This window comes from Narcine bancroftii, chromosome 6 (genome assembly GCF_036971445.1).
Source record: "Narcine bancroftii isolate sNarBan1 chromosome 6, sNarBan1.hap1, whole genome shotgun sequence".
NCBI classification, from domain to species: Eukaryota; Metazoa; Chordata; class Chondrichthyes; order Torpediniformes; family Narcinidae; genus Narcine; species Narcine bancroftii.
The window spans coordinates 4,782,287-4,805,276 of record NC_091474.1 but is presented as its reverse complement, the minus strand read 5'-3'; the positions used below and the strand labels follow the sequence as shown (position 1 = coordinate 4,805,276).

The window sequence follows — 22,990 nt, the reverse complement described above, 5'->3', positions numbered from 1 at the left end:
TTGAATTTATTTTTATGCTCCGCGAGGTTAGCACTGAACACCTGCTGATTGGAAAGATGGAGACAAAGAATTGTTGGCTATGCTCTGAAGAGCTTTGATATTACACATTCTTATTAGAAATGCTTATTGAAGTAGCAGCTTGTTTCAGCTCTCTCACTCCCACTGAGTTTACTTCTGAAAACGTACTTTGATGTTAAACTTGGTCAAGCCCTGCTTTCCTATGGGGAATATTTGTTCTGCCTTCATCTCGTATCCTTCCATCCATGTTTGAAATTAAGGCAGTGGGAAGGTCTATGCAGACCAGATCAGAATCTAAATTTTGTGCCAGGAAGTAATGGTGATTAGGCACTGCAGAGAGACACAGTTTGAAAAGGAGTTAGCAGGGGTAGGCTTCCTGTGTTTAGTGTGCTTAAGACATGCCTGGACCATCATTTAGATTGCTGGTAATATCATAGCTACAGTGAGTGGAACAATTTGGATAGCTGAACAGCTATTCTTGTGTATAGTTATGACCTACCAGGTTAGATCATTTTAGTTTATTGTCATGTGTAGTGTGATACAATGAAAATTGTAGTTTATATACTATCCAGGCATTGCAGAAAAATCATCACTTTGCAGTGTGATTTTAGATTTAAAACCTCAGAGAGAAACATGGTGAAAGCAACCTAACAATATAAATAATGTTAATGGTCAAACTGGGTTATTAGCTATTTAACATAATGGGCAAACCAGCCATTCCAGAAGCGGCTGGTGGATGGGAATCCCACACAAACAGTTGTTTCATGCTGTCAGGTGACCTCAGTTCTCCTACAGTTTTAGAATCTGAAGTAAGATGTTTAAAATCAGACCTTGAAAGGATTCCTTCTTCATTGGTATCCACTCCCAGCTGCAGATGGATGTTACTGGTGTAACAGAATTAAAAATGTGCTTTAATCATTTCTATTCTCAAATCTGTATTTGTGAATTTTATCTCAATGAGTTCGTTGTATTTACTATAAATTTAATAATGTTTGTGGTGGGAATGAGTTTGACAGTGCACACCTCTTGTGCATCTCTGAAGCCCCCCCCCGCTTCCTGTCCCTTACATTGCTTGTTACTTTGCTCAGGGTAAGTGGAGATTGCTACTGGGCTATTTTAAATGTTTTCCTTGGAAAATGAATTGTTTGTTATCAGTCTTAATATATATTGTTCATTGCTACTATTATTATGTTTTACAGTTTTGTAAAGTTTTAACCATTAATGTAAGTTTTATGGATGCCATCAGCTTCAATGTCATTATGGAAAGAGAGAAATCAGGGCCAAGGATTGAGGTTTTTGATTGGGGAAAAGCTAGATTTGAGGAGATGCGAAAGGACTTGCAGGGTGTGCATTGGGACAATTTGTTTCATGGGCAGGATGTAGTAGAGAGATGGAAGTCTTTTAAATATCAGTGTAACTGTGCAGGACGGATTTGAATTGAAGGAAGTCTTATCATATGATGTTGTAATCTGCAGGCCATTTTAGAAAGTCGTGCCCAGAAAATAGGTTTCACTTTTTGAGCAAGGTAAACATACACTGGGTAGAAGGCAAATAACAATTGGATCCAACCCCCCCCAAAAAAAATTATGGTATTGACCAAATATTCGTGAAAAACAACATGAGCTGTTTTGTAATGGAAGTTTCCTGCCTTATTATCCTGCACAGATTATTGGGGAAAGTGCCAGATCTTAAAGGAATCCTCCTCATGTTAGCAGCAGAATGGCTGATTAAAAGACTATGCCGGAGTTGAGGGGAAGTGTAGGGGGAAAAGAGAGATATAGGATTACTCTGGATTTGAACCTATGATATGAGAAGTTCCACACCTCTGCAGGGTGTGAGATGGTTAATGAGGCATGGTATATAAAGGCAGCAATCATTGATGACCAGCCATCAAGAGGTTCAAATAACCAGAGCAGTTTAGCTCTGGGCTCAACTGTTTTAGTGCATGATTTGTACATAAAATTTAGTACAAATAGATTCAATTTCTGGGCAGATTTCAGAATTTCCATAAAACAAGAGTAAAAGGTAGAAATATCCCTTCTCCCCAATGCCCTGATCCCATTTCTCTCTCAGGCACTTTGCAGCCTGTTTTAGTTATTCTCTGGTTCATTGACAGCCTCTGCTCAGCTCTGCTCATTCTATAAAATGCTGTTAGGCCATAATATCCTATAGCTCAGGGGTACAAATCACAAATCTTTCCCACTTTCTTCATATTACTCCCAGCTGAAAATGCTGGGAACTCTCAGTATCTGCACAAAGAAGTGCTCCAGTTTCCAGACTAGCCCTCTCTTCCAAGCCACTCCTTTTCCCTTGTTCCATCATTTTAGTCGTGGAGCAATTTTTACAGGTTTTCTCCTACCTGAACTGCTTAGTTTTCAGTTTTTATTTCAGATTTTTGGTATCTACACTTTAAAAAAATGTTTCTCAAATATTTTGTTTAAATAAAATGAATGTTTAGAAGTCAAATCTTTATCTCATTTGAAGCTACTGAAAATTTTAACCAAGATTGGCTTTAATTTATAGAAATAGTGCAACTAATAGGAAAAGTAAACCAATTTTGTCATCTGATCTTGAAACCATTAATAATTATGGTCCTGGTTACTTGAAGCCTAATGAAATGCTAAGCAAATGAAATAATCAGTAACAGTGTGGAACAATGTTAATGTTGGTCTTTCCATATACAGTAAAACCTCTGGTACCTGGCACTTATTGGGATTAGTAGATGCCAGATAAGTGAGTTTTCCAGCTGCTTGAGATTGTGTGTTGCGTGATTCACAAACTAGCGGCGAGGCGCACCAATTTAAATCTTCTGTATTTTTTTAACCTCCTTATTTTCTGGGATTTCTGTCTTTGATGATGACATCAGAACATCAATCAAGAGGATGAACCCTCACAAGACATCAGGCTCTGGTGGCGTACCTGGTAGGGTACTGAAAATCTGTGCCAAACAACTAGCCGGAGTGTTCACAGACATTTTCAACTTCTCATTGCTTCAGTCAGTGGTTCCCACTGGAATCAATCATCCCAGTGCCCAAGAAGAGTAGAGTGAGCTGCCTCAATGACCACTGCCCAGTAGCACTAACATCTACTGTGAAATGCATTGAGAGGTTGAACTTTGACAGAATTTACACGTACCTAAGTAAAGATCTGGACACATTGCAATTCGCCTATCATCACAATCGCTCCACGGCAGATGCAATATCACTAGCTCTCCACTCAGCTCTGGAAAACCTTGAAAACAGCAACTCATACATACAGTTGTTCTTCATAGACAACAGCTCATTATTCCCTCAATGCTGGTCAAGAAGCTACAAACTCTAGGCCTCTGTACCCCATTCTGCAACTGGATCCTTGACTTTCTCATCGGAAGACCACAGTCAGTATGAATTGGAACCAACATCTCCTTCTCACTGATTATAAACACAGGCGCTCCCCAAGGATGTGTGCTTAGCCCAGTGCTCTACTCGTTATACACCCATGACCGTGTAGCCTGGCACAATTTTAATGCCATCTACAAATTTGCCAATGACACCACAGTTGTCGGCAGAATCACAAACTGCAACGAAGAAACATATAAGAGGGAGATAGATCAGCTCATTGAATGGTGTAACAACAAGCACCTTGCGCTTAACGTTATCAAAACCAAGGAAATGATTGTGGACTTCGGGAGGAAGTCAGGGGAACGCGATTCAGTCCTCATTGAGGGCTCAATAGTGGAGAGGGTCAAGAACTTCAAATTCCTAGGTGTCAACGTCTCCAAGGAAATTGGCCCAGAGCTTCCATGTTGATGCGATCACAAAGAAGGCATTTGCGATGTGTTTGAGGAGATTTTGTATGTCACCGAAAACATCTATAGGTGTGCAGTGGAGAGCATTCTGGCTGGCACATCACTGTCTGGTACGGAGGTGCAAATGCTCAAGACCAGAAAAAGAATTCCAGAGGGTTGTTAACTCAGCCTGCAAATTCATAGGCAACAAACTTCACTCCTTCAATGTCAACTACAAGAGGTGGTGTCTTAAGAAAGCAGCCTCTATTCTCAAGGAGCACTACCCGCCAGGCCATGTCCTCTTCATTCTGCTACCATCGGGACAAAGGAACAGGAACCTCAAGACGAGAACTCAGCAGCACAAGGACAGCTTCTTTCCCACTGCAATCAGATTCCTGAATGATCAATGAACCAAAGACACTGCCTTACCTTTCGTGCACTATTTAAAAAAAAAATTATGGTTGAAAGGTGGTTTATATGAATGGACTGTGATGCTACCATAAAGCTAAAAATTTTGTAACATTCATTACGATAAATTTTGATTCTGACAACATTAAAAAATATTTATGTTGTGTGAAGTGAAAAGAAAACAAATAGGCTCTGGCCCCCAGATACCCTGTTGAGAAAGACTATTCTAAAATATGTGATGTTCAAAATTCATGACATACCTGTCCATATTGCAATGAATTCTAGAGTGACATCCAGATTTGTTGTTAAATGGCCTACGTCAGTGATTGTGTGTCTTGGTCTGGATAGGTGCATGCAGTTAACATGTTTACATGGGTTTTCAATGGATGTTAAAACCCATATGTTGTAAAATTTTAATCTAAAAATGTATTCGTCCATATAAAGTAAAATAAGTATCCTTGTAGTGATATTGGGAGAAAGCATAAGATTTAGAACAGATTAATATTCTTTTTAAAACTTTTTTTTACATTGAAGGGTAATTCAGCAGTGGATCCGTAAACAAGTGATTATAGTGAATTTATCCCTGTCTCCACTAATCCTAGGTAGTTAGTGTCAATGCTAATACATTAGTTGAGATCAGCCCACTGGAGGTGGTCAATGTGGCAGGCACCAAGAGATTTCTTTAAGCAGTCCTTGTACCTTGTACCACTGCCAGTGGGCTGATATCGCCTCCAACTGTGCATCTTGGCGCCTCCTTTGAAGAAGACCGCAGAGCCCACCTCACTGACAAAAGACAAAGGAGGAAAAACCCAACCCCAACCCACCAATTTTCCCTTGCAACCGTGTCTGCCTGTCCCGCATCGGACTTGTCAGTCACAAACGAGCCTGCAGCTGACGTGGACTTTTACCCCTCCATAAATCTTCGTCCGCGAAGCCAAGCCAAAGACGAAAAGAAAGAAGAATACATTAGTGTTGCTAAGTGGATAGAACAGAGTACTGATGTATTTATGTTGCAGGCAAATGATAAAAATTATAAATCTATCTAAAAAAAATTCACTGACTCAGTTTAACAATTGTTAAGATTAATTTCCATTTTTGTAATCTATCCTCCCAATACCAGCTGGAAGCACAAGAATGAAATGTTAACGCATGCGCCTGTTCACATCAAGATACTCAATAACTGAAGTTGGCTAATTCACAACAAGTCTGAATTAATTGCAATCTGGATAGGTATGTCACAAATTTCGAACAACACATATGTGGTAAACCACTGTGTATAGTTGTCTGGTCAGGCACACCAATTGGCTGATTGTACCTGTGGTCCCTCCCCACAGGCTCCTGTATCAAGGTGATTGTTCCACAGATCCATCCTCAGTGCAGAACAGTTGAACAGTATGGATGTGCCGTTGTCCTTAAGTGAATAAAACAACAGTCTTTCGAGTAATCGATGGTGCATCAACATATTTTAGAACAGCCATTCTCAACAGGAACCCTGGGGGCTAGAGCATATTTAAATAATACCAATTTATACAGCATACATATTTTTAATGTTGTTCAGAATCAGAATTTATTGACATGAACAAGTCACAAAATTTGTGCCAGCATCACATTCATATAAACCACCTTTCAACAATAAATTTTTAAAAAGTGCATGAAAATTAAGGCAGTGTCTTTGGTTCATTGATTATTCAGGAATCTGATGGCGGTGGAGAAGAAGCTGAGTGCTCGTCTTTATGCTCCTGTACCCTTTTCCCTGATGAAAGCAGAGTGAAGAGGGCATGGCCTGGGTGGTGGGGGTCTTTGAGGATAGAGGCAGCTTTCTTAAGACACCACCTCTTGTAGATGATCTTGAAGGAGTGGTCTGGTTTCTGTGATGTTGCTGGCTGAGTTAACAACCCTCTGGAATTTTTTTCTTGTCCTGAGCATTGGCACCTCCATACCAGACAGTGATACACCAGCCAAAATGGTCTCACAGGGTACCTGTAGACGTTTTCAAGAGTCTTCGGTGACATACTGAATCTCTTTAAACATTTCACAAAGTATAGATGCTGGTGAGCCTTCTTTGTGATTGTATCGACATGGGGGCTCCAGGACAGATCCTCAGAGATGTTGAAACCCAGGAATTTGAAGTTCTTGACCCTTTCCACTACTGAGCCCTCAATGAGGACTGGGTTGTGTTTTTCTTCCTTCAGATCTTCTTGGATTTGCTAACACTAGTGACACCACTCAATGAGCTGATTTATCTCCCTCCTGCACGCTTTTTGATCGTTATTTGTGATTTCACTGACAAATGGGGTGTAATCGGTAAATTTGTAGATAACATTGGAATTGTGCCTGTAATCAGTAGGAGAAAAGTACTGAAGCAACCAAACCTTGACGGCTTCACAGGAAAGGGGGCCTGTAAACTTTGAACAGAATCCTAGGGTTTGAGAATAATTGTTTTAGAAGACAAATGCATTATCTTAGATGTCAAACATGTTACAAAATTGAGGACAATGTTCTGTTAAGTCTAAAAACAGGCAGATGAACTTTACCAGTGGTATTTAGTCTGTACTTTCTAATGTGGAACATGAAATGAAGTACAGGAACCTGGGGTGGGGGGGGGGGGGGTGGTGGGTGTCCAGTTGGGTAGATGGGGTGAGTGGTGGGTGGAATCGTTGGTTGTGTCAGTGATGCCAGGAAGGTGAGTGGAGAGGTGCATGTTTTATTGAAAATTTGCAGACAAAATCGCATCCTTCCCTCGTTTGGAATACAACTTTATTAAGTACACAGAGGGAAAATTCCTACATCTTTTCTCATTTTCCTTCTCAATCTTTGACACTGGCAAGAGCTCCAGCAAAGCCCCAACAAATATTTTATAAATGTGATTTCACCCCAATATCTGGGTTTCCATAGAACCTCTATTGAAATTGGGGAAGTGCCCAAGGACATTCAATTCTGTATATTCTGGGAATCACAAAGCTACAAAAGCTTCTTTACCTGCTTTAACTTAATCTACTATTTCCCCTTAAGAATGATCAATACCATTTCACTATATTCATGCCCTGAGTGAGAGGTTTAATTTTATTACACTTTTGAAGGAATCTCAAGTGTTTAAGAGAAATACAATGGATGAAACTTTCCCTTCAATTCACTACCAACTATTCTAATTATCACTGCTCCATTTACGAATTCTTAATTAAATCGAAAATAACTATTTGCTCACATTTGAAGGGAGTTTAATGTTATTGGTGAGGATTATACTCTTTAGGATGTGATTGTTATTAATTTGCATGTCAGTCTTAGGCAACTAGTAATCAAGGCCATTAAATTCATGCCTTAATCAGAAACAGCTTTATATAATATAAATCTGCTTTTACTTAAGAGTCTCAAGTTTTGAAACATGATACATTTTAATCAAAACAAGCTGTCCTGGGGCTAAAAAGTTATAACCCAAATTATAGATTGAAAACAAAGACCATAAAATGTGGAAATTATTAACACCATGAAAGAAACTATCTGTTTAAAAGAAAGGACCAGAGGAAAGAAATCTCAAAATAAGAAGCTGAATCAAAGATATTTATTTCCATGCTCAAACTGAGCTGTGGTAAACACTAATGGGTTTAAAGCCTCTGCTGCTATTGCTCCCCAACACAATCAATGTAGTTCTGTGTTTATTTTACACGAAACAAGTTGATAAATTTCACAGAGTGAAGTTCTATATGAAAGTATTAACATGTAGTTCCAGAAAGATTAAACTACCAACAACCAGGGAGGCACAGTTAGTGTAGCCGTTAGCATAACGTGGTTACAGCGCCAACGAGCAGGACTGGAGTTTGAATCCTGTGCTGTCGGTAAGGAGTTTGTACGCTCTCCCCGTGTCTGCGTGTGTTTTTCCCGGGGATTCTGGTGTTCTCCCACTGTTCAAAACATACTGGGTGTTGTAGGTTAATTGGGTGTAATTGGGCGGCATGGGCTCGTGAGCCGAAATGGCCTGTTACCGTGCTGTAGGTCTAAATTTAATTAAAAAAAAAATTAAATGTTTGAGAAATGTCACAAACTTTAATGGTTGGTGATGAACATGACATATGTTTGCAAGTTCATGAAGTTGGAGAAATCACAAGATCTGAGGGAAGTAATTCAACTTATCCCTGAGAATGAGGAGTCATGGAATTCAGGTGGAGCTCCACTGTTGATGACTCTCTTTAGCTATTTCAGACATGTAGTTAATCTGCCAATTTGGCAGCTACTTTTACAATCTACAAATCTGCCGATGACTCCACCGCCCAGGCCATGCCCTCTTCACTCTGCTACCATCGGGGAAAAGGTTAGGAGCCTAAAGACGAGCACTCAGCGGCACAAGGGCAGCTTCTTTACTGCTGGCATCAGATTCCGGAATGATCAATGAACCAAAGACACTGCCTTCCTTTTCGTGCAATATTTAAAAAAAAAATATTGTTGAAAGGTGGTTTATATGAATGTTTTCCCTGTGAGGCTACCACAAGACACTGAATTTCGTGACTTGTTCATGGCAATGAATTTTGATTCTGACCACTTGGGTTCTTATCCATTTTACCCAACGTTAAGGACTACAGAATGAACAATTAGACGGAATCCAGAGAGGTAAGTAGCAACAGCAAGAATTTTATTTGAGTTGCAGTTTTCCTGAAAAAGATATTAAGGCACATCATAGAGGATTATCAATCATAATTTGGCATCATGAAATACATGATCAGATCACACAAACTTGGATCTAGTCTTTAGAGAGCAACCCAAGGAATTAAAGGAATGAAGCTAATGTAGTGTTTAAGGAGGAAATCCTCAATGCTTTAGTGATGAAGTGAAGTTGAGAATGTTTAATGATGAAATAAACATTACAATCAGAGCCAAAAGAATGGTGGAGGCCAATAAAAGTTGAATGAGATATTTTTGCAGAGAATCTGGGCTTGACTGAGATACCAGCATTGTTCAGGGAGGGAAATTGCATCCACAGTAGCTGGAAAAGAGCCAGCTGTAGGAATTTGAGCAAGACGCTAGCAGGTAAAGGAAAAATAGTGCATCATCTTTCTGTTTAATTAACATTCTTATTAAGCAATATTTTCACATAATAGGTTCCATTCCAAATATATCAGTCGACTCCGTGTTGGTCTGTACCACATTTGAGTGCCATGACTACAGCATGAGTGGAAAATTGTCGGACATGTTTTGAGAAGTCGGGAAGTAACATTGGTGGATGGTTCTTAGAAAAAGGTTATCCTCTGGAAAGCCCTGTTGAGGCAAGTTTCTTCAGCAAGGCTCTGAAGTGGTTGATTGGAAGGAATCCGTACAAATCTCTCTTTGAAAGTCGACAAGAACCTTCCTGAGTGTTAAATTCTGTGCACGGTATAAGAATTGCCTGATAGCAATGAACTTGGAGGAGTGAGAAGTGAGATGGGACTGTGAATCAAAGAATTTTTCTGAACTTACACACACATTACATATATGTCCGCTTTGAATTAGAAGTGGATTAAGTTAATAGTAATAAGTTAAAGTCTGATCTTGTTTTCATGTTTAAAGATAATTAAAAGCAACTTTTGTTTGAGTAACCATTTGTCTTGATGAATATCTATTGTTGCTGGGTTTTGGGGACCTCTGGGCCCATAAAAGTAGAAATTACTCCATTCAGACTATGCCCGGGCAGGATTACAGAGACTGGGTCTGGACGCAGGAGCTCAATGGGTCACAGGACAGGTGCAGGCCATGCTGGAACAGGAGGGCAAGGTGCTGGCCTACTTCTGCCTCAGCCTGACCCTAGCTCCAGCCATAGAAAGCCTCATCCTCTTGGACAGAGTTATCTACCTCCAGGAGCAAGGTCAGGGGGATGGGGTGTGGATGAAGAAGGGAGGCTATAGCCCCTTTTCCACTAGCACCCTGTCCCAGGAATTAACTGGGAATGTACTGTCCGAAGGCTGGCATCAAATGACATTATTTCATGCTGGGGATTGACGGCCTCTACCCCCACTCATATCCCTGGCGTTTGCTGATGCCAGCGTGCCAATTAAGCCAGTGGAAAAGGGACAGCAGAATATCATCCATTTCCAGTTGAAGGCAGAACTCTCCGATCCCCGGGGATGAGCTGTGTTCAGTGGAAAGACAATTGGTGACTTATTTAAGGGTGGCCCAGTGGAAATGGCACAAGGGGCTTCCTATCCCAGGACACTGCATGGCCAATTAACTGGGATGCCAGTGGAAAAGGGGCTAGAGAGTGAACGGGTTTGGGAACGGAACAGGATAGAATCAGGGAGGGAAGCAGGTGATGGAGGGGTTTAGATGGAGTATGTGGTGAGAGAATTTTAATTTAGACCCTTTCGGCCCACGCCGCCTGTACCTTTTGAACAGTGGGAGGAAACCAGAGACCCTGGAGGAAGCCCACGCAGACACGGGGAGAAGGTACAAACTCCTTACAGACAGCACAGGATTCAAACCGAGGTCATAGGTGCTGTAACAGAATGGGAGAAGGAAATCTGGGAGATCGGGCAACGAGGAGGGTGAGTGGCAGGATAGGGAGGTGGTGAAGGATTGGGAAAAGGAGTGGGCAGAATAGTTAACGTGGAGGTTCCCTCGATCCGCTCAACAACCGCACCATTCCATTCTCCTGGCAGGCTTTCAGTGCCAGCTGCTGCCCTTGTTCGAGCCCCGCTTCTCGCCATGGAATTTTGTGCTGGTGGCGTCCAAGGTCAAAGGCCAGCTTGGCCACCTTCTTTTCCCCGAAGGTTCTGCAGAGCCCTGAAAGTCGATGCCCCGCGTCCGCAGGTGGGCAGGGAGGAGGCTAGACAAGATCAACACCTTCTGATCAGGCTTAGTCAGTTTCGGGTAAATGGTGAGGACGCACGTGCAGCAGGAGGGGGTTTGCCCCATGGGCGTGCGGCACCCTGGGAAGCGTGTCACGCCCCGTGGGAGTGCAGCATCCTGGGAAGTGTGTCTTACCATATCGGAACGTACAAGTGGATGTCATTCACTCCCACCCCACCCTCATCTCCCAGCAATTAGACGTTGTTTAACACCCCACTCCCCCCCCCCCAGAAGTGACTCCAGTTCTCGAGCCTCGGGCAGCGCCCACCAAAGTTCTGAGGCTGTGCTGGTCCCAAGCTCGTGAGCCGACCTCAAAGTTCACACATGCCCATCGTTATTGAATGAAGATCTACCGGGACCAATGCCTGAAGAGGGCGCACAAAATCAGTGCACCGGTGCAGACTCGAAAGGCCAACATGGCCTGTTTCCGCTCTGTAAATGGTTATATGGTTATACATGGGTCTGACCAGTGGTGTCCGTAAAAAGGATGGCTTGAGCTTTGAGTGGGACTCAGGCCTTTGATGAAGGATGTGTTTATTGCACCAGAAGCTGCAACCACTACATCTACCACAAGACTTTCACCAAATTGGTTTTCTTGAGTAACTGAAAAAAATGAACAAGTGTTGAGAAGAGGTAAAGGGAGGAATGGATGTTTATGCCAGTTCCAGGTGGTGAATTAGGAATTGAGCAGCAAGTGAAGATTATCCAAAGAATCCAGCATTGATCACTTCAGCCCCATGCATGTCCCTTTCTCACTGTCCACTGCTGTCACCTCCACGGGGCCCAACAATGGGAGCAAATCAGCTTTTCCAGTTATTATCCATTCCCATTGTCCTGTAAAAGAAGTGGGAGGACACGTCAACATGCCTGCATGTTGTCAGTGTTGGCTGTCTATGCAAGCGGAGTTGCAATTCTGAAGCTTGTACTGTCAAACAAGAAAGTCTGCAGCTGCTGAGTTTCTCCAGCGCATTCGTGCCCAAAGGCGAGCCCTCAATGGCACAAGGACAGCTTCTTCCCTGCTGCCATCAGATTCCTGAATAGACACTGCCTTACTTTTCGTGCACTATTTTTAGTTTTTTTTATAGAAATGTCGTAAGATGGTTATAATACGAACGTTGTAACTATGAGGCTGGCACAAAACACCGAATTTCATGACTTATTCATTACAATAAATTCTGATTCAGATTCTGAAGTCCTATCTAGTCTATGAATATCTTTACTTTCAGGAGATTATACTGTCTCAACCTATATTTCAAAAGCTAAATCAAATAGCTACACACGTCCCTTTTGAGAAGACGGTTGGATGCCAATAATCACTATTTTGAATGTTGATCTGCTCCTCTTAACCAAGGAGCAGATGCTTCTAGCTAATGAAACTGTTTAAATGGTTATTTTGTTTTAAATTAAGCACTGTTTATTCTGAAGAGTATATTTTAACACAAATCATAATTTGTCAAAGGATTTTCAAAGCACAAGTACAATTCCTACAAACGAGAGAAACACACTAATTAGCAGGCAGTGAAACATTGCCTGGGAAGAACCAAAGTGAGGAAATAGCCTTTGTCTTTATTTCTGTAGCTTCTGTGACTCCTAACTAATAACTTACTGCCTTCTGGTTTTTTTTATATATGATGGTTTTTTTTATGTCATTGTCTTCATTAGATTTCAAGTAACAACCCCATCTCTATGCAATGTCTTGCAGATTTTGGGGCATAGTTAGCCTTGATCAAGTGGATTGTATAGCTAAGCCTTTAATCATGTTATCATTGTTTCTCTTTATAACGTCCAAAGGAAGTGCAAAGATAGAAAAACTAAATAGAAAAGTGTCGCAACTGTGGCTGAAGCAAAATAGAGGGTATGTAAAGAGGCAGCAAATAGTGGGAAGACAGAGGATTGGGAAATTTTTAAAAACTTGCAAAAGGAGGAAAGTAGGCGAGCAAATAATATGAAAGAGGATACAAAAAGAGTAAAAGAGAGGTGAGAGTAGTTACAGGACCACTAGAAAATGATGCTAGAGACGTAATAATTTATTTTATTTAGACTTGCAGGACAGCAACAGGCCATTTCTGTCCATGAGCTTGTGCTGCCCCATTTACCTACAGTATGTTTTGGATGGCACAATGGGAGACAAGGAGATGGCAGCGGAATTAAATGAGCATTTTGCATCAGTCTTCACTGTGGAACATATTAGCCTATGCTGGATGTCGAAGGTATGAGGGAAGGGATGCAAGTGGAGGAAGAAGGTGCTCAGAAAGCTGACACGAAGGTAGGTGGAGGAGCAGCTAATGCCGTGCAGGACAGCTTGAAGGTAAACTTGCATGTCGAGATGATATTGAAGGAGGCAAATGCCATCCTGGCCTTCATTTCAAGAGGAATAGAAAATAAGAGCAGGGATGTGATGTTGAGGATTTGTGAGGCACTGGTAAGATCTCACTTGGAGTATTGTGAATAGTTTTGGGGCATCTTTAAGAAAAGATGTGTTGACATTAGAGGGGGAAACGAAAGAGGTTCACTAGAATGATTCCGTGAATAAATGGGTTGTCATATGAGGGGCATTTGACAGCACATGGCCTGTATTTGTTGGAATTTAGGAGAATGGGGGAAGATCCCATTGAAAAATTTTGAAAGTTGAAAGGCATGAACAGAGTAGATGTAGAAAGTTTGTTTCCCATGGTGGGAGAGTCTAAGATAAGAGGGCACAAGTTCAGGACTGAAGGGCATCCTCTTGGAACAGAAACGTGTAGGATTTTTTTTCGCCAGAGGGTGGTAAATCTGTGGAATTTGTTGCCACAGACAGTTGTGGAGGTCAGGTCATTGGGTGCATTTAAGCCAGAGATTGATAGGTTCTTGATTAGCCAGGGCATCAAATGTTATTGGGGAGAAGGTCAGGCAGTGGGGCTGAGTGGGGAAATGGGGCTGAGTGGGGAAATGGGGCTGAGTGTGGAAATGGGGCTGAGTGGGGAAATGATTAAATGGCGGGGCAGACTCGATGGGCTGAATAGCCTATTTCTGCTCGTATGTTTTATGGTCTTATGGTCTTATTCAACAATAAATCTCTTGAACCTTGCACAACATCTTTGAGTTAGAAATGTAAACTATTCTGCAGCAAGCATTTTAACCATGAACAGTTTCTTTGAGTAAAAGCACCTGACAAGGCATCTCATGAGGAGATCATCCAGAAAGTTAAAATATCAGTGGCTGTGAAGGATTAAAAAAAAGGAAGAAAGAAAGTCATTTCCTGTTGTAAGAAGAGTAATGATCCTTATCAAAGGCTATTGGGTGCTCATTTGATATATGGTCCATTAATATCGAGTAATGTCAAGTGGCAAGCTCCTTACTATATAGAAAAATGTTTTTTATGTTTTAAACAGCTGATACTGTTAGCTTGTTGGCAAGAGTCTTAATCTAGATTGGCACATAAGTGCATATACATCTATTGCACAATATTATTTTGGTAATATTTAAAGAAAATTTTGATTAAATTAATTTAAATTGGAAATTATTTAATTTCACCCTCAAAATTCCAGATGGGGTACCTTCTGTTTTAAATGTCAAGCCATTCCTAGTTGCTAATATCCTCCATTACTGACCATGCCCCAGGGTTTGCATTATTTAGACCAGTGGTTTTCAAACTTTTTCTTTCCCCTCACACACCACTTTAAGTATTTCCTATGCCGTAGGTGCTCTGTGATTAGTAAGGAATTGCTCAAGGTGGTACGTGAGGGGAAAGAAAAAGGTTGAAAACCACTGTTTTAATCATACCTTATTGATTCGTTATGTGCACGGTTTCATAACTCCAAAGGAAATGGGCCAATGACAATTTTTCTCAAGCAAAATATTTCAGTAACAATTGGGTCTAGAGCAGTGATTCTCAACCTTTTCTTCCCACTCACATATCATCTTAAGTAATCCCTTACTAATCACAGAGCACTTATGGCATAGGGATTACTTTAAGTGGTATATGAGGGGGAAAGAAAAAGTTTGAAATCCACTGATTTAGAGGAGATTTCTTTATTTTAATGGTCATTGTAGATACAGCAAAACCCCTGCCTCTCATGTCTGATCTAATCAACTGATTTTAACATTGCAGTTGGATCCATGGAATTCCTATGGTGTTGAAACTCTTGTAATTAGAGTCTCCCTTTTCTCTATCAATCGAATATTTAAGTGGACTGAAAGTCTGCAGAGGAAATATGAAGGAAAGACTGAGACTGAAAGTTATATCAACTTTGAAATACACCTTCCTCTGTGATCAACCACCATCATTTTGTCAATAGATTTCAGGACTGGATTTCTGCCAGTCAAACTGCAGCACATAAACCAAATCATGACTGACTATTGGATCAATTATCCAGCAAATGCTCAGGAGATACTTAATTTTCAACCTTCACCTTTAACTTGCTTATCTAATTGGGAGAATATTTCAAATAAATTGAATGTACACAACATGCTTTTTGCTTGGATTGAAATGCTATATTTGGGATAGAGACAGTATACATTTGTGATAGTACAGATCTATCACCAATGTACATAGTGTATATAGTTACTGTATCTAGACTGTGCTTACAGCGATTGGTTGAGAGCTAAGCCACGCCTATTGTCTGGGCCTTAAAGGGTGGTGTCCCTAGCCAGGTCAGATTATTCCGGACTGGTCGGCCACTTGTGAAGAGCTCCTGTCTTTTGCTAATAAAAGCCTTGGTTTGGATCAACAAGTCTTTGATTCTTTCGACGAGCTCTGCAACATTTGAAGCGAACAATTGTGCATCGTAGGTTAAAAACACTCTTGAATATTTTATCTTTTGTATTCTCCTTGTTACATTTGAGCAGACCTTCAGTGCAATTGAGGGCTTCAAATGGGAAGATTATATAATAGAGACCGTTGGCACTTTCCTGATCAGAACATCAGCGCACAAATTCAAAGAGCCTGTAATCATGTCAGCCACTCCCTCTCAGATGTTTGTCTTCTGTTTTGTTCCTGTCTCATGATGGAGGGCAAGGAGACTATTGTTACATTTAGCAGAGATGGAATGTTGTCAAGAACTGTCTGCCAATCTGCTAAGCACCTTGATCATTTCCTTGAGGCGATGTACATGTGAGCCAAAGGCTCTGGACATTTTCTGCCACTACCAAAAGATGTGTATGATTCGAACATAGTCAGTGAAAGATTCAGTTTTCTACAGCTGTAGGTATAGCAAAAATGAAAATAAACAGACTGAATTGAATTGACTAGCATTTGCTTTAACTAGAATAATCAATTAAAACCACATAATATTAAGGATGACTAAAACCAAACTGGGCTAATTTAATTATTAAAGTATCAAGTATGCAAAACTCTGCAGCCAATTTAATGATATAAGCAAGCGTTCTAAAACAACGTCCAGCAATATGCCTCAGAAGAGATTTATAACATTGATTAGTTTCTGAAGAGTCAAGGTTGATATTCCCATTCAAACAAAAGATCAGATCGGCAAAGAGGACAATTTTTCACACTGAAGAGCAATCATCAGAATCGCACAGATCTTGCTTCTCAGACATTCATTATTCCCTCGCCGTGAGAGACCTTGAGGAGAAATTGAAAGAAAAAATTCTCAGCTTGTGTTTTTTGTTAACAAAGGCGACAGAATAAAAGATACGCCGACATTCATAGAACCGTAGAACACGACAGCACAGAAAACTGGCCCTTCAGCTCTTCTAGTCTGTGCCAAATTATTATTTTGCCTAGTCCCACTGACCTGCTCCCAATCCACATCCCTCCATACCCTCCCATCCTTGAACCTTTCCAAATTTTTATTACACGTTAAAATTGAGCTTGCATCCACCACTTCATCTGGGAGCTCATTCCATAATTCCAGCACACTCTGTGAATAAATTCCCCCTAATGTTCCCAATAAACTTCTCCCCTTAACCCATGTCCTCTGATTGGTATCTCACCAAATCTTAGTTGAAAAAGCCTACTCTATCCCCCTCATAGTTTTCTAAACCTTGATTAAATCTCCCCTCATTCTATGCTCTAGAGCAGGGGTATCAAACTCAAATTCACGGAGGGCCAAAATTAAAAACTTGGACGAAGTCGAGGGCCGAACTAAATATTTATTGAAAATTTTCAACAACATCTGCATGTTTTCTCTTCTTTCAACATATGTAATGTTAAACTTTAGGATATAACTTTAGGAGGATAATGTTACAGGTCAGGAGTAGGTAGCTCAAGTTCACCCTTTGCTTGACCTGAGGGAAACATATTTGGTCCCTGTGGAGATGTAGTCAGCATTCACAGGCTGTGTCCATTTTGGCCTGCATCAGGACTCAGCATTTCCTGCTCACTCCTCAGGCTCTAGGCCTCTATTCACCCTCGACCCACCATCCCTCTACCTGACCAATTTTTTACCCAACCTCTACTCACCGCTCACTCCACTCGCTCTGCCTCTACCCACCCCATCCTATACACGCCCCTCTACTGCCTCTCCCCTCAACCTGTTCCTCCCTCTACTCATCTCTCACCCTCTAATCACCCCTCCCCTACTCGCACTGCCCCTCCCCTTTTACCTCTTCCCTATCCACCCCTCCTTCTACTCATCCCTCCCTCTAACTGCTCCTCGCACCACCATAACTTCCCCTGCCCATTACTCCTCACCTACACCCTCTGCCCACCCCTGCTTACCCACCCACTCAGGCCCAGCGCGCTGCCGATCAGCCTTTGCGGACAGCCACCATCTCTCTCTTCACGTGCAGGGCCGAACCAGCCGTCCCTGGGGTCTGCGCGGGTGCAAGCGCTGAAGGCCGTGGCGACCGGGAGAAGTGTGCTCGCGCTGTGGAAGGGCCATCCGGTGCCAGTCGCGCGGGGCTCGCGCAGCCCGGGGGCCGTGCGCAGCCTGCCATGCCCGTCGCGCCGACAGGAAATCACAGGCGCTCGCCCATCCGCCGCACCGCTCGACAGGTGGGAGAAGTGACTGGTTGTGCGTGGAACCTTCCAACTGGCTTGCCGGCTGATGACATCGACAGACTTCTCGTGTTACAATTTCTCGTGTTACAATGGGGAAGGATGTGCAATGAAGGGGGAGGATGGTGGGGGTGACATGACCAAAAAACAGCATCGGCTCTCGCTGCAGGGCGGGCCACCTCTAATACATTTTTGAAATGATCTTGCGGGCCAAATATAATTATATCATTTGGCCCGCGGGCCAGAGTTTGACATGTGTGCTCTAGAGAATAAAGTCCTATCCTGTCTTACCTTTCCCTGTAACTCAGTTCCTCAAATCCCAGCAATGTCCGAGCATATCTTTTCTGCTCTCTTTCAATTTTTTTGATATCTTTCCTGTAGTTAGGTGACAAAAACTGCACGTAATACTCCAAATTTGGCCCCACCGATACGTTATATAACTTGACCTAACATCCCAACTCCTATACTCAATACTTTGATTTATGAAGGCCAATGTATCAAAAGTCAAGTCAAATCAAGTTTATTGGCTTCTGATTCTCCAAGTACAACCTGACAAAATAATGTTTTCCAGTCCTTGGTGCCAAAGACGCAGACACACAACCAAACATAACACACATACAGATAAATAATACATATGCAGGCCAAGTATTTTATCTATAAAAGTAAATAAATAAATATTGTGCAAATGAGAGCCTCTGATGGTTAGTGTGCACAGTTCCTGTGGTCGTTCAGCGTTCTCACTGCCTGTGGGAAGCTCTCTGTTTGACCCCATCTACCTGTGATGTCACTTTCAGGCCTATGTATCTAAGGTCTGGCACTGGGTGCCACGAAGTGGCGGGAGTGGGGCAACACTATCCTCGCCTTGCCCACCCAATATCAAACTCCTGAGCCCAACAAAGAATCTCCATCTGACAAAAGAACTTGGAGGTATGGGGAACAGAAGCTCTTTAATGACATGTTTTGCTTTCTGATGGAAGTTGTCTCATTGTAAAGCTAATTCTAGCTATGAATAGATCAACAAGCAAAACAAAGAGCTGTGTGGAACATAGTAACATAGGAACAGGAGTAGGCCAAAAATGGCCCATCGAGCCTGCTCCGTCATTCAATACGATCATGGCTGATCTAATTTATGACCTAACTCCACCTACCTGCCTTCTCCCCATATCCCCTAATTCCTCTATCATGTAAAAATGTATCTAACCGAATTTTAAATATGTTTAATGAGGCAGCCTCAACCATTTCCCTGGTTAGAGAATTCCAAACATTCACTACTCTCTGGGGAAAAACTATTTTTCCTCATCTCTGTCCTAAATCTACTCCCCCGAATCTTGAGACTGTGTCCTCTCGTTTTAGTTTCCCCGGCCAGCTCAAAAAACCTTCCTCCATCTATGTGAGATTGTGCAGATCTATGTGTGTTTTGTGAGCACATTTATTTGTAGATATTTGTAAATCTAATTGTCGTCAAGTTCATCTACTTTATAAAATAAAATGTTCTTTAGCTTGGCAAGAGAGCAGCTGAATGTGTGACTAATCTTAAAAGGCTATTAGATTAATGGCAGACTGTCTCAAAAAGGCAGTGCTCAGGGTTAAACTGCAAAGCTACTGCCTGCAGGACTTGATTTATTGCTGCTACTCAAAAGTGAAATATTAAAGCAAAGGGCAGGTTGGACCTGTTGTGAACAGAATTTGCATGACTTTAGTTAATTAAATTTGTATGTTAAGGGTGATGTGGCAATGTTCAATTCATATTAACTTAATTTATGACATATTTAAAAATTTTTTGGACAAGTATAGTGTTTTACCAGATACTCTGGTCAGGTAGGCTATGAAATTAATCAGTCAACACTGATTTATATGACCTCTCCCAGTGATTCGGAGCAAAATTCATCACTGACTGCAGGTTTTGCCATGAAAAGAGAAGAATATGTATGGGGGGGTGAAGAATAACCCTAAAAAAGTCTGTCAGTTTGTTCAGCTACAAGACTTGAAGCGTAAACCTAAAGTGCAGAGAACAAAACAAAGGACTCTACATCACCTTTGTTGACCTCACCAAAGCCTTCGACACCGTGAGCAGGAAAGGGCTTTGGCAAATACTAGAGCGCATCGGATGTCCCCCAAAGTTCCTCAACATGATTATCCAACTGCACGAAAACCAACAAGGTCGGGTCAGATACAGCAATGAGCTCTCTGAACCCTTCTCCATTAACAATGGCGTGAAGCAAGGCTGTGTTCTCGCACCAACCCTCTTTTCAATCTTCTTCAGCATGATGCTGAACCAAGCCATGAAAGACCCCAACAATGAAGACGCTATTTACATCCGGTACCGCACGGATGGCAGTCTCTTCAATCTGAGGCGCCTGCAAGCTCACACCAAGACACAAGAGAAACTTGTCCGTGAACTACTCTTTGCAGACGATGCCGCTTTAGTTGCCCATTCAGAGCCAGCTCTTCAGCGCTTGACGTCCTGCTTTGCGGAAACTGCCAAAGTGTTTGGCCTGGAAGTCAGCCTGAAGAAAACTGAGGTCCTCCATCAGCCAGTTCCCCACCATGACTACCAGCCCCCCCACATCTCCATCGGGCACACAAAACTCAAAACGGTCAACCAGTTTACCTATCTCGGCTGCACCATATCATCAGATGCAAGGATTGACAATGAGATAGACAACAGATTTGCCAAGGCAAATAGCGCCTTTGGAAGACTACACAAAAGAGTCTGGAAAAACAACCAACTGAAAAACCTCACAAAGATAAGCGTATACAGAGCCGTTGTCATACCCACACTCCTGTTCGGCTCCGAATCATGGGTCCTCTGCCGGCATCACCTACGGCTCCTAGAACGCTTCCACCAGCGTTGTCTCCGCTCCATCCTCAACATCCATTGGAGCGCTTTCATCCCTAACGTCGAAGTACTCGAGATGGCAGAGGTCGACAGCATCGAGTCCATGCTGCTGAAGATCCAGCTGCGCTGGGTGGGTCACGTCTCCAGAATGGAGGACCATCGCCTTCCCAAGATCGTGTTATATGGCGAGCTCTCCACTGGCCACCGTGACAGAGGTGCACCAAAGAAAAGGTACAAGGACTGCCTAAAGAAATCTATTGGTGCCTGCCACATTGACCACCGCCAGTGGGCTGATATCGCCTCAAACCGTGCATCTTGGCGCCTCACAGTTTGGCGGGCAGCAACCTCCTTTGAAGAAGACCGCAGAGCCCACCTCACTGACAAAAGGCAAAGGAGGAAAAACCCAACACCCAACCCCAACCAACCATTTTCCCCCTGCAGCCGCTGCAACCGTGTCTGCCTGTCCCGCATCGGACTTGTCAGCCACAAACGAGCCTGCAGCTGACGTGGACTTTTTCCCCTCCATAAATCTTCGTCCGCGAAGCCAAGCCAAAGAAAGAAAATAGCTTTAAATAACATAGTATAAACACAACGCTGGAAAAACTCAGCAGGTCAAAGAGTGTACTTTACATAGCAGGGATAAAGATATATGACGAACCTTTCGGCCTTTTGGCGTGCACCAAGGTGACTATCAAATAACATACAGTGTGGCCTCGTTTATAATGCGATCGTTGGGGTCCATAAGATCTCACTGTGAAAAAAGCGGGGTTGGGCTAAATTAGGGTTTCAAATAAATCATTCTTGTTACAGTTGAAATTAAATCACAAACTAATTTTTAGTAAACCAGAAATGGCAATTTTGCCAGCAGGAAACAAGTAAAGTGTGTGACGCTGAACGCTCACAACTTTACTCAGCATCATGTTGAAACGTGTTTCGAAGTAGCAAGAACAACATTCGTGGAGAGAGCACTTGTAACTCTTACCTGTACTCAGTCAGAGTAACAAGTGGGAGACGGGTGAACTCAACCCCACATTTCTGCGTCGTTGTGTTTCAAGTCTCTGCAATTTGAGGACACACTTACCTGACCCAATGATCCAGTACTTGTGTTTGAAGTATTGGAGCGTAAACTGCATGCAAATAGGCCCTCTGCGTGTGGATATAATGCGATGAGTCCAATGGCTCGTCACGGATTGTCTAAATTTGCTTTAAATCAAGGCACGCAAAATTGGGGTTTCACTGTAGTTTTACGCAATGATGTAAGTACAATCATTTTGTTGGTCAGGTCTCCATACAGTGGCTCAGTGACAAAACTTGGCCATTACAAATGAATAGAAGACAACCATGGTATATGGTCAACGAGAATTGAGTTGGGAAAAGCCAAAAGCCTGTGAAGTTCTTGTAATCAAATTGTTGCGTATCTTAATGATACAAAAGCACTTTTAAATGCCTGAGTTAGAGGTTTTCAGACAGATTTGAGTTGAACTGGGTTGTTCATAAAGTCAGTGTCAAAACTCAAGCTTGATGTGGGAGTAGTGCACATTTTGCCTTTGGCCATTTTAAAACCCTATGTATTTGGCCTTGGGCCATTAGCTTTTGTAATCAGGTTAACCTTGATGGGCACCCTGTAAATTACCTGGTCTGGACTCCCTAGCCTGCCTGTACTTGGCCATGGGCCATTGGCTGTTGTAGTTGGCTTGTCCTTGTTGGCACCGCGCTATTGACCTGGGTTGGCACAACACCCCAGCCCAGACCTTCAGCACTCTAAAGGGCGCCACGTGCGCTTGAATTGCCCTCTTTGCCATCTTGTCATCTGCTTCACTCCAGGCTTAGAACTGTGGAATGGCCCTGGAGAAATTGTTAAAGGGTTGGGACCATTAATTGGTGTCCCTAGCAGCATAGAGGCGTGCCTGCACTGAGTCAAGGGGTGGCAGGTATTGTATTGGTTTTCTTGGACTGTTGTATGTACCAAGTTCACAGCACGTGTGCGTGTGTGGGTATTTCATCCCCGCTGCGATTTTGCCATGTTCTTCTATGAATTGTATGCGTGAGTTTCATTGCTGGTGTGATTTTCCCCATGCTTGCTCTAAATTGTGCACATATATGTAAGTTTTAATGGGGGGGTGCAATTTCAGTGTTTGCCATAGGTGCCATTTTCCCTCCATACGTCACTGCTTTCAGGGAATTATTTCAGAGAAATTTGGTGGTATTCAGT

The 22,990-nt window shown here is 42.3% G+C and overlaps 1 protein-coding gene across 1 annotated transcript in view; it reads left to right on the top strand.

The window, feature by feature from the left end:
- The first annotated feature begins 1,085 nt into the window (after positions 1–1,085).
- The window catches only part of LOC138735620 (fibronectin type III domain-containing protein 11-like), a 96,842-nt gene continuing 74,937 nt past the window's right edge, over positions 1,086–22,990 (top strand). Inside the window, exon 1 of the mRNA XM_069883690.1 lies at positions 1,086–1,107. The gene's annotated coding sequence lies outside the window, so the exon portion shown is untranslated. The remainder of the gene's footprint in view (positions 1,108–22,990) is intronic.